Source organism: Canis lupus, chromosome 21, assembly GCF_003254725.2.
Source record: "Canis lupus dingo isolate Sandy chromosome 21, ASM325472v2, whole genome shotgun sequence".
NCBI lineage: Eukaryota > Metazoa > Chordata > Mammalia > Carnivora > Canidae > Canis > Canis lupus.
The window spans coordinates 8,597,572-8,624,508 of NC_064263.1; the positions used below are offsets into that span (position 1 = coordinate 8,597,572).

A 26,937-nucleotide genomic window follows, 5' to 3' on the forward strand; every position below is an offset into this window, starting at 1 on the left:
GCAGAGACATAGTCAGAGGGAGAAGCAGGCTCCATGCACCGGGAGCCCGATGTGGGATTCGATCCCGGGTCTCCAGGATCGTGCCCTGGGCCAAAGGCAGGCGCCAAACCGCTGCGCTACCCAGGGATCCCCACCCTGCAGTTGTCTTAAATTGGGGCAAGGTGTTTGGGCTTTTTTACTCCCTGCCTTGATCAATCATACATGAGAGTTGAAATGGGGAAGGGTGCATGACTTGGGAGAGGTCCCTTTCTTCAGCTGAGGGAAATCTCAGGTGGAGTTTTAGCTGCAAGCTCTCAGTTGCTGTTATGGATAAAATTGTGTCCCTCCAGAAATTGTTGATGTCCTAACCCCTGATACTGTGGATGTGACCTTATTATGAAATAGGGTCTTCACAGAGTATCAAAATGATCAAGTTAAGATGTGATTATTAGGGTGGATCCTAATCCAATAAGACTGTGTCCTTATAAAAAGGGGGATATTTTGACACAGACATAGACATGTGTAAAGAGAAGGCAATGTGAAGGCCCAGTGAGATTGCCATCTGCAAACCAATAAATGCCTGGGGCTACCAGAAGCTAGGTGAGAAGCTAGGGCCAGATTTTTCCGTTACAGCCCTCAGGAGGAACTTGTCTGTACACACCTTGGTTTTGAATTTCCAGGCTTCAGAACTTTGAGATCATACATTTCTATTACTTATAAGCTGCCCAGTTTGTGTACTTTGTTACAGCAGTCCTGGGAGACAAATAAATGAGTTGCCAATGCTCTAACAGCAGGACGGTGTGTGCCTGAGTTCTGAAGGGGGGTTGGGGGTGGTGGTGGTGGTGGTGGTGGTTATGGCATAGCACAGTGTTACTAACAGAACTCCATGATGTTTGTGGGGTGAAGGAGCCTTCATGTTTTAGCTTTGACCAATGTAGGGTCATGTTTCTCCCTGAAAGAATTCTACTAACTAGATAATGGACTGGTCTTTCCATCCAATTATATCCTCACACCTCAATACAATGAAATGCCCAGTCCTATAAGGCTAACTGTATCTAGAAACTGACAAAGGGACCTGCACGTGCTTAGAAAACACTCTGAATCTGAGGTGCCCTAGCAACCAGGTATATTTATGGAGTTGGGTCTCAAGGTGGGCTCAAACCGTTCTGGGGCTTATTACCGCTCTTGCATTGTCAGCTTGATGAGCCTGTTTAAGGAAATGAGATTTTAAAATATAACAACAGTCCTGGCTATGGAGAAGGAAGGAGGTATCAAAAAGTGACAATGAATTTTTATATCACAATATGGCTCAGAGTAAATGCTAATTTACTGAGCTGAGCAGTTCCGTCAGGATTAAAGAGAAATGGGCATGAGATTCACATAATTTTAGATTGATGTTTGCTGGTACTCTATGTGTTTCTGTATTACCTTTGGATATTGTCCAGCCTATCAGAGGCTGGGACTCTTTCTTACTCATTTCTGTAGTCTCAGCACCAAGCAGGATGAACAATTCTGGGAACTGAATACGTGTTTAGAGCTGCGGAGTCTATGAAATCGGCCTGTGTAATCCCCTGTCTTCTTCCTGCAAGTTGTGAGTGTTAGCCATATTCTTCTTCCATCAGTAGAACAGTAGGAGCAGAGAAATCCATGATCTCACTCATGCCAACAACCAAACTGTCATCAGAGTTTGCATTGCAAAATCTCTATTTCTGGTCAGAGGCAGGAAGAAAACAATCTGCTTTCTACTGAACTCCAGGTAAGTACTCAGGGCTTGAGGTTGAAAAAATGATTGTTGAATGGATATTGAAAGCATAAGTAAAGCCCTTCAGTCCTTACAAGTCTTTGTGTTTGGATTGTATATGATAAGTTTACGTCCATTATGGAAACCACACAGCTTATTGCAGAAAGGCCCCAGGCTCCATCCTTGCCTGAAAATCAATACTGAAGAATCATGATAAGCATGTAGTAGGTGCTCAGTAAATATCTTTGGCATGAAATTCCATGCTGCAAAACAGAAACAGGTTCCTACAGAGTCTATGAAAGTCTCCAATGAAACTTCTTTCAGGAGAGGACAGCCATCTCTTAGATGGTGCACTTCTCAGCTTGCCTGCCTGCCTGCCTGCCTGCGTCCCTCCCTTCCATCCATCCTTCCTTCCTTCCTTCCTTCCTTCCTTCCTTCCTTCCTTCCTTCCTTCCTCTGCTCTGTCTCTTTTTTGGTGAGCTCCCCACTCACTTCCCTGCTCTTTCACTTCTAATTTCTTCTTAGAAATCCAGAAATTCTTGGAATTTATTTGCAATGGAAGGAGGGGGCAGATGGTAGGGGTGATTGTGAGAGCCCAGTATCCCCTGCTTCAGGTGTGAAGAGTCTGAAGGTACCTCACACCACACAGTTCCCCTGATGTATTAGGCAGAAGCTGCTTCCAGTGGGACCTTGTCAGAGATCCCACCTTTGCTGGCCCTCTTTCTCTCCCCATTTTGTTACTCCCATTACCTTGCTAGTATTCAGGGGACACTGTCTTCATAATAAATTACTCAAACAAGGTGCGCCTGGGTGGCTCAGTTGGTTGAGTGTCTGCCTTTGGCTCAGGTCATGATCTCGGGGTCTTGGGATTGAGTCCTCATCGGGCTCCCTGTTCAGCGAGGCATCTGCTTCTTCCTCTATCTCTGCTTGTCTCCCCTGCTCATGCATAATCTTATAAGTCAATCAGTCAATCAATCCATCCATCCATCCTTAAAAAATAAATTATTCATACATGAATTCTCATCTCAGGGAAACCTAACTTAGGCTTTTCACATTATGAGGGGAGAAAAGCCTACTCTCTTGATTGAGGTCCATCTCTAAAACCTGCTCCATTTCTCTGCTCCCTTTCAAAGCAGAACTTCTCAAAGGAATCATGTAGTGCCTCTCCTTCTTCTCCATTTCTTTCCTCAGACTATTTTTTTTTTCCTCAGACTATTTTAATTAGGCTTCTTTACCAAACACTCCATAGAAACTGTTCTTTTCAGTATCACCAGTGACCTCTATCTGGCCAAATTCAATAGCTACCTCCTGTTCTCATTTTATAGGAATTCTCAGCAGTATATAACTCTTCTGACCCTTCTTATAGAGACACTCTCTTTTCTTGGCTTTCCTGATATCACAGTCCTAATTTTCTTTGTACCTCATAGGTCATTCCTTCCTAACCTTTGAACTTATTCCCTCTTCTCTGTTTGGCCTATTATATGTTGAAATACCTCATGGCTTAGATCTTAGACCACTTCTTTTATCTATTTATGCTTCTCCCTGTATGTGCTAAAAATTTGTGCCTCTCGCCCCAATTTCTCCATTGAATTTTAACTTCTATGCCCAACTGTCTATTAGACATCACCACTAGTATATATTTAATTAATGCATCTCAAACTATAACATCCAAGAGATAACTATCGTTTCTGTATGCCAACAACTTAATGAAAACTCGTGTTTCTTACCTACTCCTCCCAGTCTTGGTAAATATATCACTTTCCACTGTACTGCTTAAACTAGAGACAGAGCAGTTGTCCTCCATTTCTCTGCTCTGCCCTCTGTAGCACATCTAATTGATGAGACAGTCTCACTGACTATGCCCCTACACGATGTTCTTTATCTGAACTTCTCATCATCTCTGTTGCCACTACCAGTCCTAACTATCCTCTTTTATCATCTGGACTACTGAATTGATCAACTATCTGGTCCCTTACTTTCTGTCTACTCTTCTCCCCACCAGCCTAAACCATTCTTCAAACACATGAGATCACACCATTTACTTGCTTATAACTCTTCATGGCTTCTTTTTGCACTGAGGATGAAATCTAAAATCCTTGTTACAATTTACAATCCATGCTTACAGTTCCTATTCTTCCCTTTTCTTAAATTTGTCCATTTTAGACTTCTGTCTTTCCTAGCACATAACAGGCCTTAGAGTTTTGTGCTTGTGGTTTTCCTTCTGCCTACAGTACTTTGGTCCTAGGTCTTCATTTTTGCATGAGATGGATTTTTTTTTTTTTGTAGCTCAACTCAATTCCTATTCTTTTTTAAAATTTCTATTTTTCCAACTTTATTGAGGCAAAATTGACAAACATAATTTTTTGTATTTAAGGTGTACAATATGATGACTTTATATGCATATTCACTGTGGTGATTATCAAGATCAAGACAATACATTCATTATCTCACATGGTTACTCTTTTGCTGTTGTTATGTTTGTTTGTTTTTGTTGTTTATGGTAAGAACACTTAAGATCTATTCCTTTCAGCAGTTTTCAAATATACAACACAGTATTTATTTACTGTAGTCAGCATGTTGTACATTAGGGCCTCAGAATTTATTCTTATAACTGGAAGTTTGTAACTTTTATTTATTTTCTTTTTTAAAAAAGAATTTACTTATTTATTCATGAGAGACACAGAGAGAGAGGCAGAGACACAGGCAGAGAGAGAAGCAGGCTCCATGCAGGCAGCCCGATGTGGAACCCAATCCCAGGACTCCGGGATCACACCCCGAGCCAAAGGCAGACACTCAACCGCCAAGCCACCCAGGCGACCCAGTTTGTAGCTTTTAACCTGCGTTTCCAATTTCTCTATCTCCTGAGCCCCTCACAACTACCTGTCTATTTACTGTCTCTATGAAACTGGCTTTTTTTTTTTTTCCTTTGGTAGATTCCACATATATGCGATACCGTGTAGTATTTATCTTTCTTTGTCTGGCTTATCTCACTTAGCATAATGCCCTCCACTTTTACCCATGTTGTTGCAAGTGTTAGAATTTCCTTTTTTCCTGTGGCTAAATAATATTCCATTTTACCCATTCTTTTATCCATTTTTTTCTTTATCCACTCATCTGTCAAAGGGCACTAAGGTTGTTTCCATATTTTGGCTATTATGACTAATGCTGCAATAAACATGGAAGTGCGGATAATCTCCTTGGGATACTGATTTCATTTCCTTCAGATATATACCCAGGAGTGGGATTGCTAGATTATATGGTTGTTCTATTTTTAATTTTTTAAAGAATCATCATAGGGATCCCTGGGTGGCGCAGCGGTTTGGCGCCTGCCTTTGGCCCAGGGCGCGATCCTGGAGACCCAGGATCGAATCCCACATCCGGCTTCCGGTGCATGGAGCCTGCTTCTCCCTCTGCCTATGTCTCTGCCTCTCTCTCTCTCTCTCTGTGACTATCATAAATAAATAAATAAAAATTAAAAAAAATATTAAAAAAAAAAAAAAAAGAATCATCATATTGTTTTTCCGTAATGACTGTAACAATTTACATTCCCAGCAGCAGTGTGTAAGGGTACCTCATTCCCTACATCCTTGTCAACATTGGCTATTGCTTGTCTTTTTTATGATAGCTATAATGATAGGTGTGAATTAATATCTTATGTGGTTTTGATTTGGATTTCCCTGATAATTAGTGATGTTGAACACCTCTTCATATACCTATTGGCTATCTATATGTCTTCTTTGAGAAAATGTCTGTTTGGGTTCTTTGCCCACTTAAAATGGATTATGTGCAGGGTGCTTGGGTGGTTCAGTCAGTTGAGTGTCTGTCTTCAGCTCAGGTCTTGATCTTGGGGCCCTGGAATGGAACCCCATGCTGAGCGAGATGTCTGCTTCTCTGTCTCCCTCTCTCTTCTCCTTGCCCCACTTGTGCTCGCTCTCTCTCAAATACAAAAATATATATTAAAAAATAAAATGGATTATTTGCTTTTTTCCTATTGAGTTGTATGAGTTCTTTTTTTAAGAGGAAGGGAGAGACAAACAGGGGGAGAAAGAATCTTAAGCAGGCCCCATGCCTGATGGGGGGCTAGACTTGGGGTTTCATCACAACCTGAGATGAAATGAAGAGTCAGATGCTTCACAACTAAGCCACTCAGGTATCTCTGAGTTCTTTTTTTTAATTAAGTTTTTATTTAAATACCACTTAGTTAACAAGCATACAGTATAATATTAGTTTCAGGTATAGAATTCACTGATTGAACACTTCTATATAACACACTCGGTGCTCATCACAACAAGCATTTTTAATTCTCCTAATCCCCATGATTTGTTTAGCTCATCCCACCCCCAGTAACCATCAGTTTGTTCTCTCTAGTTAAGAGTCTATTTCTTGTTTGTCTCTCTTTTTTTCTTCTATGTTCTTTTCTTTTGTTTTTTTAAATTCCACATATGAATGTAATCATATATACTTGTCTTTCTTTGATTGACTTATTTTGCTTAGTATTATACTCTCTAGCTCTATCCATATCATTGCAAATGGCGAAATTTCATTCTTTTATGGATGAATAATATTCCATTATATATATATCACCTCTTTGATGGTAGTATTTTTGATTTGGTAGTATTGACATTTTATCTATATTAACTCTTCCAATCCAAGAATACAAGATAAACTTCTATTTACTTGTGTCTTCAGTTTCTTTCCTCAGTGTCTTACAGTTCTTAGGGTATGAGTCTTTTACCTCTATGGTTAAATTATTCATAAGTATTTTATTATTTTTGATGGTATTGTAAATGTGACTACTTTTCTGAATTTCTCTTTCAGATAGTTCATTGTTAGTCTATAGAAACATAATTGATTTTTGTATGTTAATTTCACATCCTGCAACTTTATTGAATTATTAGTTCTAATGGGTTTTATTTGGGGGTGGAGTCTTTAGGGCTTCCTGTATGGGATCATATCATCTGAAAATAGATAATTTTATTTTTTTCCTTCCAATTTGGATGCCTTTTATTTCTTTTCTTTGTGCAATTTCTGTGTTTAGAACTTCCAGTACTCTGTTGAAGAGAAGTGGCAAGAGTGGGCATCCTTGTCTATTTCTGATCTTAGAGGAAAGATTTTTAACTTCTCACCAGAGAGTATGATGTTAACTATGGGACTGTCGTATATGGTTTCCATTATGGTGAGGAATGTTCCTTCTATAACTAATTTGTTGATAGCTTTTATCATGAAAAAATGTTCAATGTAGTCAAATGCTTTTTTTTTTTTTGGTCAAATGCATCTAAATCATGATCATATGATTTTTATCCTTGATTTTGTTAATGTGGCAAATCACATTTATTGATTTGCATATGTTGAACCACCCTTGAATCCCACTTGATCATGATGTATTATCCTTCTAATATGCTCTTGAAGCTCTTGCATTTGGTTTCTTAGCATTTTGTTGAGGATTTTTACAAATATGTTTATTAGGGATATTGGCTTGTGATTTTCTTTTCTTCTAGTATTCTTGTCTGATTTTGTTATAAAGGTAATGCTGATCTCATAAAAAGAGCATGGAAGTATTCCTTCCTCTTTAATTTTTTGAGAGAGGATTAGTGTTAATTCTCCTTTAAATGTTTGGTAGAATTCATCAGTGAAGGCATCTGGCCCTGGATTTTTATTTGTTGGGAGAGTTTTGATTACTGGTTCAATCTTCTTGCTAGTTATTGATCTGTTCAGATTTTCTATTACTTCATGATTCAATCTTGTTAGATTGTATGTCCCTAGGAAATTATCCACTTCTTTAAATTAGGTAATTTTTTGGCATTAATTTTTTACAGTGGTATCTTATAACCCTTTGTGTTTCTGTGGTATCAGTTGTAATGTCTCCTCTTTTGCTTATAATTTTATTAATTTGATTCATCTTTATTTATTTCTTAGTCTACCTAAAAGTGTATCATATTTGTTTATCTTTAATAAAAACCTGGGTGGCTCAGTTGGTTAAGGATCCAGTTCTTGGTTTCAGCTCAGGTCATGATATCTGGGTTGTGAGATCAAGCCTGGGATTTCTCTCCCTCACCCTGCCCTACCTCTGTCTCTCTCAAATAAATACATCTTTTAAAAAACAAGCAAACTTATTTTCCTTGATCTTTTCTATTGTATTTCTAGTCTTTATTTAATTTGTTTCTCCTCTAATCTTAAATTTTTCCCCTTTTGTTAACTTTGGTCTTAGTTTGTTTTTTCTAGCTCTTTGAGGTGTAAAATTAGATTATCTGAGATTCTTTTTTCTTAATGTAAGCATTTATTACTGTAAATTTTCATTTTAGAACTACTTTTGCTTCACTCCATAAATTTTAGTATGGGGCTTCCATTTTTGTCTGTCTCAAGTTATTTTTGATGTCCCTTATGATTTCTTTTTAGGCCCATTGTTGTTCGGAAGCATGCTGTTTGATTTCCACATTATTTGCAATCTTTCTAGCTTTCTTTCTGTTATTGATTTCTAATGCTGTTATTGATTTCTAATTTCTAATGCTACAGTGCGGTCACAAAGAATGCTTGATGTGAATTCGGTCTTCATAAAATTAAGACTTGTTTTGTGACCTGGAGAATGTTTTGGGTGTGCTTGAGAAGAGTGTGTATTTTGCTACTATTGGTTGGGATGTTCTCTATGTCTGTTAGGTCCACTTGGTTTATGTATTATTCAAGTCTTCTCTTCCCTTGTTGATTTTTCTGTCTGGACACTACCTATTGTTGAAAATGTGGTGTTGAAGTCCCCTACTATTACTGCATTGCTATTTCTGCCTTCAGATCTGTTTAATATCTTAAGGTGCTATGATATTGGATGTGTATATACTTATATTTGTTATATACACTCGATGGATTGACCACATTGTCATTATATAGTAAAATTTGTCTCCTGTTACAGCTTTTGAATTAAAGCCTGTTTTGTCTGATATAACTGTAACTATGCATGCTCTCTTTTGGTTTCTATTTGAACAAAATATATTTTTCCATCTCTTCACTTTCAGCCTATAAATATCCTTAAAGCTTAAGCAAGTCTTTTGTAGGCAGCATATAGTTAGGTCTTTTATTTTTATTTTTTATTTTAACCATTAAACTATTCTATGTCTTTTAATTGGAGATTTTAAATAATTTATATTTAAGGTAGTTACTGGTAGTAAGTACTTACTATCACCATTTTATTAATTGTTTTCTGATTGTTTGTAGTTCCTTTGATCTTTTCTTCCTCTTTAGCTATCTTTTTTTTTTAAAGATTTTATTTATTTATTCATGAGAGACACAGAGAGAGAGAGAGAGACAGAGACAGAGACACTGGCAGAGAGAGAGAGAAGCAGGCTCCATGCAGGGAGTCTGGCATGGGATTCGATCCTGGGACTCCAGAATCACACCCTGAGCCGAAGGCAGGTGCTTAACCACTGAGCCACCCAGGGATCCCCTCTTTAGCTATCTTTATATATTGATGATTTTGTTTTCATTAGTGGTCTGCTTTTATTCTTTTTTCTTTTTTTGTTTGTGTATCTAATATAGACTTCATAGGTATCATAAGGCTTTAGTAGTATATATATACATTTTAAATATTTTATTCATTTGTTCATGATAGACACACACACACACACACACACACACACACACACACAGAGGGGCAAAGACACAGGCAGAGGGAGAAGCAGGATTCATGCAGGGAGCCCAACGTGGGACTGGATCCCGAGTCTCCAGGATCACGCCCTGGGCCAACGGCAGGCGCCAAACCGCTGAGCCACCCAGGGATTCCTTTAGTAGTATATTTTATAGTCATGAGCTATTTTAAGCTGATAACAGCTTAACTTCAAGTACATTCAAAAGTTCTATGCATTTATTTTCCCCACTCCCCACATTTATGTTGCTGGTGTCACAATTTAAGTCTTTTAATATTGTATGTCCATAAACAAAATATAGCAGTTTTAGTTTTTTTAGCCAGTGTCATTTAACTTATATGCTAGAGTTCCAAGTGTTTTTTTACACATCATCATTGCAGTACTCTAGAGTATTTTGAATTTCACTATTTACCTTTACCAGCGAATTTTGTACTTTCATATGTTTTATCTTAATAATTACCATCCTTTCATTTCAGCTTAAAGAAATTTTAGTATTTCTTGTCAAGCAGGTCCAGTAGCAATTAATTTCCTCAACTTTGTCTTGGAAAGTCATTTTTCCTCTTTTGTTTTTAAAGAACAACCTTGCTGGGTAGAGTATTGTAGGTTGGCAGGTTTTTCTTTGAGCATTTTGAGTATATTTTCCTACTCTCTCAGCCTGTAAGATTTCCACTACGTAATCTGCAGATAGCCTTACTGGGGTTCCTTTGTACACAAGAAGTTGTTTTTCCTCTTACTGCTTTCAAAATTGTCTTAGTCTTTGATTTTTTAGTTTAATTATGATGTATCTCAGCGAAGATCTCTTTGGGTTGAATAGTTTTGGGGAATTGCTGAACTTCCTGTATCTAGAAGGCTGTATCTCTCCCCAGTTTATTTAAAGTAAGTTTTCTGTCCTTTTCTCCCTCTTCTCCATCTGGGACTTCCATTATGCAAATATAATTTGTTTTGATAGTGTCCCATAATCCATAAAGGCTTTCTTCACTCTTTTTCTTTCTTATTTCCTTTTCCTCCTCTGACTGGGCAATTTCAAGATATCTTTCTTCAAGTTTGCAGAGATTTTCTTCTGTTTGATTGAGTCTACTGTTGAAGCTCTCTATTGCATTTTTAGTTTCATTTATTAAATTCCTCATGTCCAGAATTTCTGTTTAGTTCTTTTAAATAGTTTTTCTTTATTTTGAAATTTTGGCTTTGTTCATACATTGTTTTCCTGAGTTCATTGAATTGTCTATCTGTATTCTCTTGAATCTCACTGAGCTTCCCACCTGGGAACTGGGGTCTCTGTCTTTGGGGCTTTCTGCAGTGACTCAGGCTCTGGGGGAAAGCTGCAGTACTAGTGTGGACCCTAGAATGCAGTGTAGTGGTGGCTTAGGCCTATAGCAGTGTGCAGAGCAGCAGCAACTTGGCCCTAGTGATATTGGCCAGAGCCTTAACTCAGGACTCAAATGGTGAGGCCCAGAGCAGCAGCAGCACAGGACATTGATGCTGGGCCAAGCATCAACTCAGGTCCCAGGAAAGTGAACACAAAACTGGAATAGCACACCTCAGTGAGAGTGGGTTAATGCCACAACTTAAGACCCAGTGAATTGGGCACAGAGCACCAGCAAAGCAGCATAGTCCTTATGACAGAGGTTCAAAGCAGCAGCCATGGGGTGGGGTACAAGGCAATGGCAGCTTTACCTGGTGATGATGTGTCAAAGCTGTAATTCAGAAAGCATGGTAGGGCACTGAACTGCAGCAGTGCAGCCTGGTGATGCTGTGTCAAAGCCGTGACTTAGGACCCAGGAGGTAGTCATAGAATAGTAGCAGAATGGCCCCAACATTGGCCCATTGAAGCCTTATGTCAGGACTCAGAGGACGGGGCAGAGCAGTGGCAGCTTGGACCTAGTTTTGGCAGGTTAAAGCCTTGACCTAGAATTCAAAAAGTAGGCTGCTGAGCAGTGGCAGTTCTGGTCCTGTAGATAGTGAGGTATTATGGTGTTCTGATTTGGTAAGTGGTTCACTATAGCAACCAGAGTCTCTGAGAGTAGGTTTCACTGTAGCTATAACTCCATCCCTGAGAGGAGGACCCCCGGTGGCTCCATCAGCTAGATCTGCATTGGTGAAAACTGTGGGGCTCCTCAGTAGCAAAGGCTACAAGTTACAAGTGTTCACAGTGGTGATGTGGCTTGTTGTGTTTCTCCTGTTCTCCTTTTCCTTTTGGGGTTAAGTCTTCCAGAGGAAATCCTTCTGGGCACTGGGCTGCTCTGGACTCAGGGCTGGGGTGATACAGATAAAATGTTTTCTATGCTTGTCTGTGCAGCCATCTTTAGTTTTTGAGCTTTGCAGGATTTCTGTTGCTGCTTCATTGTAGTCCAGAGCTTTCTCAAAGCTACTTTTGTCAGTTTGTGGTTTATTTATTGTTGTGTTTTGTTTTGTTTTGTTTTGTTTTTGTAGGGGAGACAAGAATTGGGGCCTCCTAGCCCATCATCTTGCTGATGTTTTTTCAGAACTAGATCTTCTCAGACCTGACCCAAATAGGTGTGGGAAACATTGACCTCAGTAAAATATCTCTAGATTGAGAGACAGCTGAGGGACACATGAGCACTACATCCAAGCAACTTCCATCAACAGTCTAAAGAGTTGAGAGACATTCTAGTCAACTTAGAATGAACTTCTGATTTCATTCTGAAACTCAGAGATTGGTTTCTATTATATGGAGTTCTCTAAACTGTGATCTCTTCAAGTCAGCTTGAGACTAGACTCCATTCTATTGTCAAATGGATCTGTTAATCATTTTTTTTGTTAATCATTTTTTAAAGATTAATTGATTGATTGATTTAAGAGAGAGAGAGAGAAAGAGTGTGAGGGAGGGGCAGAGGGAGAAAGAGTCTCTAGCAGATTCTTTGCTGAGCACAGAGCCTGACCTGAGGCTCGATCTCACAACCCTTAGATCACAACCTGTGCCAAAATGGATCCTCAACTAATTGTACCACTCAGGTACCCCTAAATCTGTTATAATTTCTTGTGAGGTTCTGGAGAGCAGGAACTATACGTCACTTACTTGGACAACTGGCATACCTTTTGGCATCTCTTCATAAGATACTCAACAAATGTTTGCTTAATGATGTAATGGTCAGTGAGGATTGTACCTTACTATTAGCTTTGAAATTTAGGCAACTTTCAAAATCACTCTGAGCCTAGTTTTCTTTATGCCTACCAGATAGGACTTTAGTAAAGAGCAATTAAGAGAGTGAATATGAAAGCCCAAAGCAAATGCATGCTTGATACACAGGAGGCATTACAGGTTTCTTTATTTTTTCTCTTCCTTCGTCCGTCTCTCTTATCAATCCCCCCTTCCTACTATAGATTTACCTATGATGGCAAGCCCAACACTAAGCACAGTCCCTATATTCTTTTTGTCTTTCTTTATTCCTCCCTCAAATTCTCTCTTCTTTCTCAACTTTTTCTCTCTTAGCCTCTTTCTTTATTATGTCTTCTCTCCCTTTTCTATCCTTCCCTTCTATTCAACATTCAGCCCAACCTGTACTTTTCTCTTCTGTCTTTCTTAAAGTTTACCATGAATATCTAGTCTCTCTAGCCTACCAAAAAGTCATTAATGAAGGGTTCTCTTTAGTCACACTAAATACTTGTTCTCAAACTGTCTGCAGAAAAAAGACCCTCTATGGAGCTTGCTTTCTGCTCCCTATTGAGACAAAAGAGCTTCCCAAGCCCATGCAACCCAAGTGCTGAAATATTAATAGGAAAAGACAGCAAGTCAAGGGCATGGCAGTTTGGGTGCGAGATCAGCAGGTCTTCTGGAGTTCTCTTCTGTGTGGAGCCTGCGGGAGAGCTGACATTCAGCCTGCCTCCACACGGAGATGCAGATGGCTGCAAAGCTTATTTCAGTGAGCATACAAGGAAGGGGGTGGGAGAGACTGGCAGAACAGAGCCACAATTCCTATCCATGGCATCAAGATGCCAAGATCTGAGGACAATTAAAAATGGATAACTTGAGGGAAACTCATAGGGAGACAGTTTGAGCCTTATTAAAATGCATTGAAAACTTTTTTTAAAGGAGGAAAAAATATTCTGATTTGTTTTTGAGTTTTAAAAAATAAACATCCCTCAAGATTGGCCTCTTCTAAATAGGGTTGGGAGGGGTATGACTATGTAAAAATAAATCCAGTCGGACCTCCCACAGTATTTTCCTTAAAAAAAAATGCCAATAAATTTGTAATACTGCCAAGTTCCAAAAGAACAGATTGAAATACCCAAGATTAAATATTCAATTTTTTTCCCCATTGAAGTGGCATTTTAATTTCCTTCCCTGGAATACCCTGGTTGGAGGGAGAGAGAGTCACTGTCTTTAGATATTTCTTGTTTTCATTTTCTTTTGAGTGGTGGGTTCTAGTTGAAAGAGGTATAAATACTTATGTAGATTATTTAGAAATCACTTTGGGATTCCCCAGTAGAATCCCCAAATGGGGAGAACGTCCGTATGTGAAGATGACAAAACTATTAGCTAAAGTAATTTATTATTTTCTGATAATGCATTCAGGGCCAGGCAAAGCCCATCTACTCAGTTTAATTGATACTTTATAAATGAGACTTGCATTTATAAAAATATGCTATTCTTTTATTGTTGGACCTTTCTTCACTTTATAAAGTTCACTAGCTCATCTTCATAGTATAGTGCTTAAAAGCTTAAGCTTTAGATCTAGATTTCATTTTGGGTCCTATGCCATCCATCACTTACTGTTGAGTGACTCTGGGAAAATTACTTCATTGCTTTGAGCCTTGGCATATTCATCCATAGGATTGGGATGTTAATACTTGCCCTTTGAGGTCTTTGTGAGAATGACAAGAGACTCAGCTTATAAAGCATTGAGCACAGTGTCTGGCACATATGCGAGGAGTCAGTATTTGTTAACTAGTATCATTTCTGTTGCCTGAAGAGTTTTTATTGCACTGACACAATAACTTCTCATGTTTTCATAGCACTTTGCAAATTTCAAAGTATTTCCACTTACATTATGTCATGCATCCTGTGAAGATACTAGGGTAAAAATAACGTAACCCTATTTAACATATTATATTTAGGCTTCCCAGAGTCATCCAGTTAGAAAGCATTGGGTCAGTATTTGAACCTGAGTGCTTTTTGAGCCCATTGCTACATCTATGAAATATTAAAATACATTTAGAATTTAGTGAGTCCTTATAATATTTCAGGCACTGTTCTAAGTGATTTTACATGAATAAGCTCATTTGATTCTCACAATGTAATGATTTAGGTACTATTAATTTCCTGTTTTACAGATGAGAAAACTGATGTTTGAACATTAACATCTGGTCTCTTAGCATAAAAGCTAGCTTTTAGGTAAAGACACTCAGACTACCTTACATATGCTTGAATTTTCAGCTGTGTAATCTTGGATAAAATCACTGAATATCTCTATATTCTTGTCTGAAATTGGGAATAATTTAAGCCCACTTCCTAGAGTTGTGAGGATAAAATAAAATATTTGAGTGTCCTTTGGAAAAGTAATATTCATGTATTAATTATTATAATATGGTAAAAAGTCATTTATGTGGATATGTGTAGCTGAAATAACCACCAATGATCTGGGTATAATTATTTTTTAGTTTCTAAAATGTTGTGTGGCAATATGTAGACACAGATAAGGGAAAGGAGCTCAGTAGGAGCACGTCAGCCTAATCATCATAATTATAAGAACTATGGTTTCTTCAAGAAATGGACTAAACTAGCAATTTTTCACAGCTCAGATAAGCTGATTTTCTAAACCTGAATTATCTACAGCCAAATCTGTGTTGGTGCTGGTTCTTCCAGCTTATAGTTTCTGAACTGGGGTGGCCAGTGAATTCCAGACAATAACCTTTGGATTAGAAGTTAAATCTAAATTCATGGAAGGCTTTTTAATATTTGTGCAGATAGCCTGTTTGGACTTTGCAACTCCAATTGATTTTGGCTGTTCATTCTTCACCTCGAAGTTTACTTAATATAATTGTTTGAGGAATGGTGACTGAGTCAACATCTGTGTGGACAGACCTAGGAGCCTCTTCACCAGTGTTGCTTACCTTAGTATTAAAAAAAAAATCAATGCTAAATTGAAAGACAAGACAATGAGACACTGTACTGTCTTCTTGAAGCAGGTTTCCAGACTCATAGGATATCATGTCTTCCTAAGTGGAATATCATTGGTAAACCCTGGATATGGGAGCACCCAATAATGACAGTTCTCACTCGTCTCCCTTTGTCTGTATTCCCCTCACAGCCTAGCACAGAGCAGTACAAATGGGAGGGGCTTGAGGATGTGATGCTAACTTCCCATTACCCCAGTGTGAGGGAGTGGAATGGCCAAAGCTCTGCAACCTGGCACCTTGGTGGGACTCCTGACTTTAGCACATATTGACATTGCAGACTTGAGTAAGTTCTTCAAGCTTCCTGACACTGTTTTCTTCATCTGTAAAATTAGTTAATTAGGTTAATATTAGATGCAGTTTTGGATTGAGGATAATGAAGATGATATACATAAAAGTGAATATACTATATAAAATAATATAATCATTACTTTTTCTGTGAGTTCTTAACCATTTACCCTCTTCTCTCACAATATGAAGTTCTAAATCAGAGGCTTTCAGGCAAAGGGTCATGGGAGGTGGGGTGTTTCTTAAACGTGAGGTGCTTTATACTCATTGTTTTGTTTTGTCCTCATATAGTTCTGTGTGATAGATATGCTATTATTGTCACTTTCCAAATAAGAAAATGAGTCCACAGAGAGGTTAAGTCACATGTCTAAAATGCTCCATTTAGTAGGTAAAATATTCAGAATTTGAATCCCGTGTTCTTTATTGAATAAAATACTGGATTTGGAGCCAAGTGACTTTTGTTTAAATAAGTAGGGCAGGGGCACCTGGATGGCTCAGTGTTTGAGCATCTGCCTTTGGCTAGGTCATGATCCCAGTTTGATCTCAGGGGTCCTGGGATCAAGTTCTGTGTAGGGCTCCCTGTAGGGAACCTGCTTCTCTCCCTGCCTATGTCTCTGCCTCTCTTTCTGTGTGTCTCATGAATAAATAAATACAATCTTTAAAAATAAATAAATAAAATAAAATAAAGGGACGCCTGGATGGCTCAGCGGTTGAGCATCTGCCTTTTGCTTAGGGCGTGATCCCAGAGTCCCAAGATTGAGTCCCACGTCGGCCTCCCTGCATGGAGCCTGCTTCTCCCTCTGCCTGTGTCTCTGCCTCTCTCTCTCTGTGTCTCTCATGAATAAATAAATAAAATCTTAAAAAAAAAATCAGTAGGGCTAATAATGTTAACTATGCCTTTATCATATACCAGGTCAGTGCTAAGCAATTTTAGGAACCAACTTGTTACATCTGCAATAACATAATGCTCCTTTTACAGGTGAGTAAACTGTGAGGTTACCTGGCCTGGTTCAGGTCAGCAAGTAAGCAGCAGTCAGGATTTGGCCTGAGGCAACCTAGTTTCAGAATCTCAGTTCTCTTTTCTGTGCGGTATTATTTGGAGCTAGATTCACCTTTGCCACTCTCAAGCATGACACTTCTCTGCTCTGGGCCTCAGCTTGTTAATTGATAAAATGAGGAAGTCGTTTAGATAAACCATAAAATCCCTTCCATAGTCTATGCAATAGAGTGAATCAATGTTGTCATAATAAAAATCACATAAGGGCATGTCCTGCAGGTCAGATCCATCCTCACCACTGAATCATGATGTGGGACTGCTCGGTTAGTAATAAGGACTGTGTGCCTTTTCCTGTTTTTGTGAGCTGTTGACATGGAGCTGAGGTTTATTGGATTCCGGAGAAATATGTTACCTCTACAGTAGGACTTTTCTGTCCTCTGAGGTGATTCCTCATTCTTCTGGTAATTTTCTTCCCAAACTTGAACTTTCTCTCTCTCGAGTCAGAATCAAAATATATGTGGCAAAGGCATGGGTTATGATAAGGTTGTGATAGTCCCCAGGAATGGCCTCATTTTAGCTTAGAACAAATGAAGTTTCCTCAGTTACTTTGGTTTCCTTTTTTCCATTGGAGGACTAGCCCTGCAGAATGCCAGTTGAAAACTTCTAAGCTGAATATCAGGTACAGTCTTTATTCTCTGGTGTTTTGATTTCAGTCTCCTCTCGTAGAAATTCAATTAATGCATTTTCAAAACAGTACAAGGAAAACTCAGCCATGGAATATGTAGGGAATTCCCAGTGAGGGATTTCTGCTTCTCTACGAAGGACCCATTCTCTCTCACTTAATTCTGTTTATAGAACAGACCCTTTGGAGAATATAGTGAAAGCTACACACCATTTTCCTAGCAAAAAGCACATTCCCATACACACAGAATTTCACATAGAGATTCAGGAGTTCACAAGCACCTCAAACTTGTCCATGGTCAATTGTTCCAGCTAGTTACCCTCTTCTCTAGGGCATCGATTTCTTTTTTGGTTCTTTCTTTCAGCCTCTTTTTCCCTCATTCATTTTCTTGACTCTTTTTCTCACCACTGAGTGCAGTAATAGCATCTCAGATGTGGAAGGGACTTCAAAGTCAATGGATTGGCTCCTCACTAGTTTCAAATGACCAACCAGCTCAGATCATACCTCTCCAGTGATAAGGAATTCACCCCATACTGGTGACTACTCATTAAATTTTAAAAATGAATTAATAACTACATAATTCAATTAGAAGCGTTCACATTTTCTTGAGCAGAATTCCACTTGCCTGTGTAGTGGATGCTGTTGGGCCCAGTCTAGATCCCTTTTACCTCACTCCCCACACTCATTTTCCCTAGCTGCTGTGAGGGTTGGCTGGTTACCATTTGTAGCTGTTCTCTCCCTAGAGAAGTACCATTGGCTAAATGTAAGCTGCAATTGGCTGTGTGCTCCCCTGCACACCTACTGCAAACTGTAGACAGATAGACTGGCAAAGATGTTTGAGAGGCTGGGCCACTTGCCTCAGGGTAGGATTGCTTCTGTGGTGCAGTTTGTGTTTCAGAATGTGCTTATGGAATCAGATCCATAAGCTGTGATTACATTCTTGCTTAGCAATTGTCCTATTCCTGTCCCTGCTGTTCCCTTGCTCTTTTCTTAAGAGCACTCCTATTTTTGCTCTTGGGCTCTGCTTCTGGACCTGAGGTAGTTTGTATTGCAAATGGTCCTGGGATGGGATTCTGGAGTTGATTCCCTCACTGGTTGGATGGCAATGAGGACCCCTGTCACTAGTGATAAGTGAGGTCTTGATAGTCTCTGCCATCAGTAGCAGTGCACTTGCTAAGACATTCACCTAAGTTGAACTGGGGTTGGGATAGATGTGGAAAAGTTGTTTTACCTGGTGCATTGTATTGGGCATTTAAGATGTGCAGGGAAAAATTAATCCAAAGACTTTGGAATTAGGTAGCTGTTCTTACCATCATCAGTTTACTCAGAAAATGATAGTCTCAGATGTAGCTATCAATAGTTTAAAGCTAAGTGAGAAGCAGGGAATTTTGTTGGAAGTTTTAAAAAAGAACAGAACCTTATCTCCAATAGCTAGAGGAGAAGCACAGCTGAAGGTCAGGAATAAAACTTACTCAGGAGAGGGAAGAACTTCTTAGAGGCCTGAAATCTCAGCTGAGGCAAGTCTTCTATGCCAAAATCATAGCCCTCATAAGGAATGAGTGACGCTGTGAGACGTAGGATGGGGATCGCTGGTAAGATGCGCTTAAGAACCCAGAATTGCCAGATTCCCTGGAACTCTCTGAGCTGGCAGAAGTAGCTTCTAGAGACAGAGTGCTACCAACCTTGCCCCCTTGCTTGAAGACTGAGAGGTTTCAAAGGAGGCAGGAGCTTTACAAGACAACTTGGGATCTGTCCTATCTCCTCTGGTCCCAGATGCATACTTAAGGTCAAATTGCAGTGGAACTTAACCATCCTACTGAGACAGAACAGGAATGTGTCCAATAATAGCTGCAGAACTGGTATACATGTACTGGCAGGAACTGGAGAGTATCTGTGAGTGAACTGATACTAGATCATGGGGAGTAGAATATAAAACTAGATAAGAGGGAGTATCTGTATTGGGGGCAATCTCTTGTGACATAGGATTTAGTACCTTGGCAAGGACCCGGAGTGCTGGGATGGCTTGCAAAATCTTGGAAATAAACAGTACATGACTATGGCATCCACAGCTTTTCCCTCATGCTATACTATCCAGAAGATTACAGCTTAGAGGAGTAATGAAAATAAGTTCCTGCTGTCACAGCTCAAGTACCAGCTTTGAGAAGACACCATGCAAAGATGGAGTGCTACCAGTATATACCTTAAACCATAAAGCATTATAAGATATTATGTTCCCAGTTGGTAGCATATATGGGCCTGAGAATCAAAGAGTAGAAGTAGAAATAGGTACCATTCATTTTGATTCCTCGTAAGCCACTTATGGAATTTTTGCAAACCTTTTCTGTAAAATTAGGCTCTGTGGGTATAGAGGTCGTAGGTTGCAGAGGGTATTGTTGCTACCAGGAGACATAGTAAGAATACTACTAACCTAAAATTATGGCTGCCATGTGGTCATCTTGGGATCCTCAAGCTAGTTGACCATCAGCCAAAGAAAGGAGTCACTATAGTGGCAGAGGTATTTAACCCTGATTATCATGAAGTGGTAGGATTGCTCATACATAACGAAGGCAAGGAACATATTTCTCCTTGCCTTCCTCATACTTCTAACATAGAGATAATCCACTTAAGCATCTCTTGCACTTTCATGCCCACTTGTATGAACTTCTAACATATTCCTCATACTTCTAACATAGAGATAATCCACTTAAGCATCTCTTGTACTTTCATGCCCACTTGTAATTTCAAATTGACACATAGAGCAACCATTGTCTAATAAGAGCATAGACCTCTAGGGATGAGAATTTGTGGTAATCCATCACACAAGCCACTTAGACTAGAAATATGGCCCAAGGAGAAGGAAATCTAACACATACATTAGAAGTTAGGGATGATGAGTATCAGTTATGCCTAAGCAGCGGTGGCAGTAGCAGGGGATATAGTTCATCCTAATTCACTATCTTCCTATAAGTTCTCCAAGAAATTGAGACATGTGAGAATTCTAGAAGCCATACTCAGAAGGAGTGAAGTTATGTAGGAAACAAATGGATCTAAGTGCTATAAGCAGTAAACTGAAGTGGATGCTGTTGGGGCCTTGCCCAGATGTTTTGAATCAACAAGGGTGCCCATAACCCATCCACTGGGAGTGTTAGCTGGAAATAGATCACAGCTATCCCCTTCTTTGGAGAATTGCTTTAGACTAACATGGAACACTTCACCTTGGAGGCTATCCCTCCTTTTCTCTTTTGGGGCAAAGGTCTGACTGGCATAGTCATACAAAGGCCATCCTACTTGCTACAAGGTGGGGCTAAGTTTGTAGTGCAATTTTTTCTCCAGAACTTCCCTGTGACAATGAAGCTAGTCTCTAGATGAGACCATTTGGCTTTTCTCCCTTCACTCACCTCTTCTCCTGAGAACACTTCCTGAATGAATCACTTGAAAATTTAGGGAACTCTAACACACCCAATAGCTTTCATTCCTTATTTCTTTTGTGTCCATGGTTCTTTGTACAACACAATGGCTGAAAGATAAGGGAAAAGAATAAAGCATGTTATGGTAATGACAAACTAAGTTCTGTCTTTTCAGTTTTACATACTCCAAAACTTAGGCCTCTTGACACCCACTTCAAAGTTAATTTTCTCACTAGTCTCTGAGGACAATCCTGGATTAATTCCAGGATGGTTTAAAGAGGGATAGCTAAGAAACTGCTAGAGTATGTCATCACATTTCATATTTTGAAGGTTTCTTTCTATTAGGCATTGTTCTGCTCTGACCACTTAGAATGGTTACTGTTATCCCAGTCTCATTGCCCATACTTGAGTTCCTGCTTTGCTGTCCTTCCTGGTAGTGAAGTTCTTAAAAGACTTTGCCTCTTCATAGTTAAACTCTACTACGATTTATAGTTTTGGCCCAGAGGGAGGTTTATATGACTTGGAAGGACTGGGGAAAGATTAGAAGGGCTGGGGTTGGATTTCAGAACACACTGATGTTGAGGAGTAAAAGGGAAGCCACTACCTTTGGTCTCAGCTGCCAGCATCGTGGAAGTGGGTGATTATCAGGTGTTTGCCAGAAAGCATTTGGAAATATGCTGTACTGTCCATGCCCCTATGCCTGCACATAGCTGAATACAATGACTTCATTTCTTATGTTTTATAAATCTTGTACAAGTAAAGGAAATCTACTGAGAGGGAGGTCACAGGATATGATAAATGGAAGTGGACACCACAGCCTTTCTCAAGAATGCTGAGTTGGACGCTTAGCTGGATAATCTGTAGGGAGGAATGTGCAAGCTCCAAAACAGAGTTCAAATGATTGACTTTGATAAGGACATGCCAAAATCTGGGACATAGGCATTCATGGACACTTTATTGCTAAGTCTCTCAAAGCAGCTAAAAACAAAAGTCAGAGACAGAGATGCACCTGCTAAGGAGGACATCATCTTGTGTACTTCTATTGCTGATGCTGCATCCCATTTCATCTCATCACACTTGGCTCCAGCAGTATTGCTTCTCTCTGTTGCATTCAGCACTGGCATCGCCTTCACAGAGATCCAGATACAAGGTATTATCAATCACAACAATAATGCTGGGTACTAGGTATAGGCAGGGCTAATGGCAAGTGGCTCCCATATTTCCAGTGGTTTGCACTAAGCCTGTCATTTAGAAAGTGCAACAGTATGGTCTGTTAAACAAATGAAAGACTATTTAATCCAACTACCCACACCTTGTAGAGGCAGCTCATTCCACTGAGGGTTCTAATTAGTCACAGGGATACTCTAAGTAGTGATGTAAGCTTTTGTGGATTGTGACTATGCAGTTAGGGAACATTGAATTGGGAACTCCAAGGAGCCACTTGGACGGCTCTCAGTCTATCTTGCTTGAAAAAATAATGAATTCTAGGTAACTGCGTACATTCCAAACAAATAAATAGCTTGAGCGACTGTCTAGGCTCTAAGGAAGAAAATGTCCTTTGGGAATACTGAAAGGCTAGACTAAGTGCTCTTCATGATACTCCAAAAAGAGTGGAAGCTAAACCTAGAGGATCCTTGGACTATTTCTACATTTAACAGAGGATAAGCAAACAAATCCTTTTCACATATTTGTAGGGTCACAGAATTTCAGAGTCAAAAGGAATCTTGGAGGCTATCTGGCTGAGCTCTTATCTGGTAACTAAATTCCTTTTTTTGTAAGTTTCAAAAAAAAATGTGAATGTCCAGGAGCTATTTGAGTCCCTCCATGGACAGAGAGCTCATTGCCTTCCTACTCATTTTATTTCCTTTTTAAATTTATTTGAATCTAACATCTCCCCTATAGTCACCAGTGTTTCAATTTATTACTCCATGGAGTTTCCAATGCCCTCACCTCTATTTCTCCCCCTTCTTATATCTTAGCTAAAGAAAACCTGTTTTTCAGTCCACATTAATCCTCCCTTGGCAGGGTCCCATGCAATTACAAATGATAAAATCAAAATAGGGTACCAGGGTTATTTGACACCTATGCCTGAGTCCTCAGCATTGCATTATAGTGTTGGACAAACATGCACATATGTGTACTCACACAAATGCAGTTGCATATCTTTGTGTCAAGTCAGTGCTCGTACTTAAATCTTGGTTCCCAGAAACATCCTTCACATGAACCTTACAGAGCAGAAGTAGTTGTTTTTTTTTTTTTTTTTTTTTTTTTTTTAAAGAATACTCAAACCCTGAGGGCTGCTTATGTGGCATTTTACCTTCCTTGTAGACTCTTTAGCTAGACCATGAGCCTTGGTGAGTGTTGAATAAAACTTCCTTATTTTACTGAAAGGGAATGTAAGGACCATAGTTAGCCAAGATTATCTCAGCTACTTAGCTGAAGAGTAAGGCCTTAACCTCAGGTCTCCAAAATCTTGCTTGCATGAGCAGCAGTGCCTAGCTCAGTGAGGGTGAGGGGCAAATCACACATACTGAAAAATTGAAAGACTAATTGTTTTTGAAAGGTGTGTAATTTGGCTTTTAATCTTATTTTGAAACCTAAACTAATATATCACTGTAATTTCTTGTTGTTCTTTTGATTCAGCAACTCGTGTCATTCACAGCTATCTCTGAGAATACAAATCACTGCCAAACAAGAGAGCAGAGGTAGAGGAGTAGATGGAGGGGGGGATCCCTGCTACTAAGTGAAGACAACATGGACCCCAGTCAGAGCATACTTCCTTTGTAACAAAGAGGCCAGATCCCCCAAGATCTCAGGAAGTCAGAAGGTGGCAGTGATAAGGGTCATGCATGTCTGGATGCAAATCCTACTTCTACAACTTTCTAACTATGTGTCCCTGGATGAATTTCATACTCCTGCTGGGCCTTATTTTCCTTAGCAGTCACATGGGATTTTGTAAGGATAATGGGAAGCCTATACATAAAAGTACTTTGGTAACTGGGACATAATAAATTCTCAATAGATATCATACCTTATTATTAACAGCTTATTTTATCCCTTGTTCTTTTTCCATAAAGTAATATATTCAATTCAATATATTCAAGTAAATATTCAATATATTTCTGTAGGATTAATGTATAAAATTAACAAGATCTTGTTTTTACAAGAGAAGAAAGCGATATCTTTCATTCTACCCTGATAATCAGGGGAAGTAGGCTTCTAGGATCAGGAGTAGGGAAGACACATTTATCTAGACCAGAGTTTGGTAAACCATTGCCCACTGACCAAATCCAGCTCACTGCCTGTTTTTGTAAATAAAGTTTTATTGGAACACTGCTACTTTTATTTGTTTCCATATTGTCTAAGGCAGTTTTTGCACTACAGTGAGAGTTCAGTAGTTGCTACAAAGACCATATAGCCATCGAAGCCTAAAGTATTTACTATCTGACCCTTTACAGAAAAAGTTTTCTGGCCCTTGATCTAAACAGATAGAAACCAGTTGAATGCATGACAGAGTTCTCAGAATGCCCACATCTATGGGCTAAGGCGTGTGAAGGACAAAAAAGAAACAGGGCAATTGGGCTCCAGAGTTTAGTGGAGCAATTGTAACTTTAAGTCAGGAGAATTGGGTGATAGTCTCAACCTCACAAAGTCCTTAGCTGAATGACCTTGAGTAATCATTTCGTTCCTCTAGGTCTTCATTATCTGCAAAATGAAGGAGTTGGATTAAGTCAGCTCTATGGACACTTTGTCACTAACATTCTACAATTCTTTGGAACTTGAGGCTAGGGCATTATCTGTTTAGGGTGTAGGAAAGTCTGGGAAGGGATCCTGGATTGATACTGGGATGGACTTGACTTCAGGAAGAATTAAAAAATACTCTTACTTCCCCCAAAAGTGGAAGTGAATGAAACTTTATTAAAACTCTCCAGATTTCTAAGGGGAATAAAGAGGCTGCATTTTATGAAGCTATTTTTGGCTTTTGTCAACTAAAATAACCCCAGGTTTCAGATATAAGAGCCAAGCACTACTAAAAGCATTAGAGAAAATTCTTTTCTACAGAGCACTGCTAACATGAGATTGGGGCAACAGAGCAGTTAGGTTGAAGAGTTTAAAAAGCTTATTAGAAGGTTGCTCAGAAGTAGATTTAAATATTTTTTTAAAAATTATATATATAATATTAAATTTACATATATATTTTATATTTCAATATATCATTACCCAGTATCTAGGCTGATACTTAGTAGTAGTTGAATAAATACCTTCAAATGAATAAATAAAACCCATTGGCACTTCGGCAATATACTACTTACTATTTTATTTAATTAAATTAATTCATTAACTTTTAAAAAGACTTTATTTATTCATTCACAAGAAACACACAGAGAGAGGCAGAGACATAGGCAGAGGGAGGAGAAGCAGGCTCCATGCAGGGAACCCGATGCAGGACTCGATTCTGGGGCTCCAGGATCACGCCCTGAGCCAAAGGCAGACGCTTAATTACTGAGCCACCCAGACATCCCACTACTTACTATTTTAATTCAATAAATATTCTGTGGCTATTATTTGGATCATTGGGTCCTTTTTTTAACTTTACAGAGAGTAATGAGTTACTTTTAGCACTCCTGATGTTATTATTAACGTTCCTGAGATGAAATCTAGAAAGGGAATCCCAGAATCAGAATTTTAGAGCTAACAGGGACTGGATGAAACCCTTTGCTCTCAGTTGTATTCTTTCTTAGGCTCTTATCCAAAGTTGCAGAGCTAGTGTAAGGCAGTGAGGAGTAAAACTTATTCTTTAGATTTCTAATCCAATGTTTTTTCCTAAACAGTACCTCAGCTTATATTTTAGAATTTTATAATGAAATTCTAATATCCCATCCTTGATGGGAAGGATTTTGGTGTTCTAGTTAATAGTAATATGCTTCATTTATTCTTTCATTTACTTCTTCAACAAGTATTTATTAAACACTAATTTATTTATTGCAATGTGCTATGCTCTCCATGCAGGGAATGGAATGAGATATGGCCCCTTTCCTGAACTCACGGGTCTCCTGCAAGAAGATTTCCCTGCACCTTTTCTGCTGTATTGCAGGCTCACCTTCATCACTGTACCTCCCATATTAAATTAGGATGTCCTATTGACAGTCTGTCTCTCCCATTAGTCTGTAAGATGCTTGAGGGCAGAGGCCATGTCTTACTAATCACTGGACATATTCTGTCCCTTCTCACCCAAGATGCATTAACCTGGTCTCATGATATATTTGAAGGAGAAAGTGAATAATATATAGCTTTCTGGTCTAACATATATGTTATGAAATAAATATTTATGTCCCTTCCCAAATTCATATGTTGAAGATCTAACCCCCAATGCCATGGTATTTATTTGGAGAGGGGGCCACTGGGAGTTAGGGTTAGATGAGCTGATGAGGATGAGACCTGATCTGATAGGATTAGTGGTCTTCTAAGGAGAGACACCAGAGAGCTTGCTCTTTCTCTCATATAGCACCAAGGAAAGGCCATGTGAGGACAGTAAGGTGACCTTCTAGAAGTCACAAAGAATGTCTGTACCAGAACCTGACCATATCGGCACCCTGATCTCAGACTTCCAGCTTCTACAACTGTGAAATTTATTTTCTCACAGTTTAAGATAAATAAGCCACCCTACCTTTGCTATTTTGTTTTGCTAGCCTGAACTAACAAAATATTTTTAAACTTATACCTGTATTGAAAATCACAAACTCTTTCACAAAATTACAGCATTCAAAACTTTGTAGTCTGGGATCCCTGGGTGGCGCAGCGGTTTGGTGCCTGCCTTTGGCCCAGGGCGTGATCCTGGAGACCCGGGATCGAATCCCACTTCGGGCTCCCGGTGCATGGAGCCTGCTTCTCCCTCTGCCTATGTCTCTGCCTCTCTCTTTCTCTCTGTGACTATCATAAATAAATAAAAATTTTTTAAAAATTAAAAAAAAAAAACTTTGTAGTCTTTCTGGATTTGTTGTGAACTTTCCTACTGGAGCAAAGCATCTCTAGTTAGTTAAGATTGACAGTTAATAAAATGTCCACTAAGTAGACTC

The 26,937-nt window shown here is 39.1% G+C and overlaps 1 long non-coding RNA gene across 1 annotated transcript; it reads left to right on the top strand.

Moving 5' to 3' along the window:
- Positions 1-26,937, top strand: LOC125752137 (uncharacterized). The gene is made up of 3 exons (XR_007404611.1): positions 1-1,735; positions 15,621-15,772; positions 25,871-26,937. It is a non-coding gene; the product is annotated as an uncharacterized LOC125752137 (long non-coding RNA).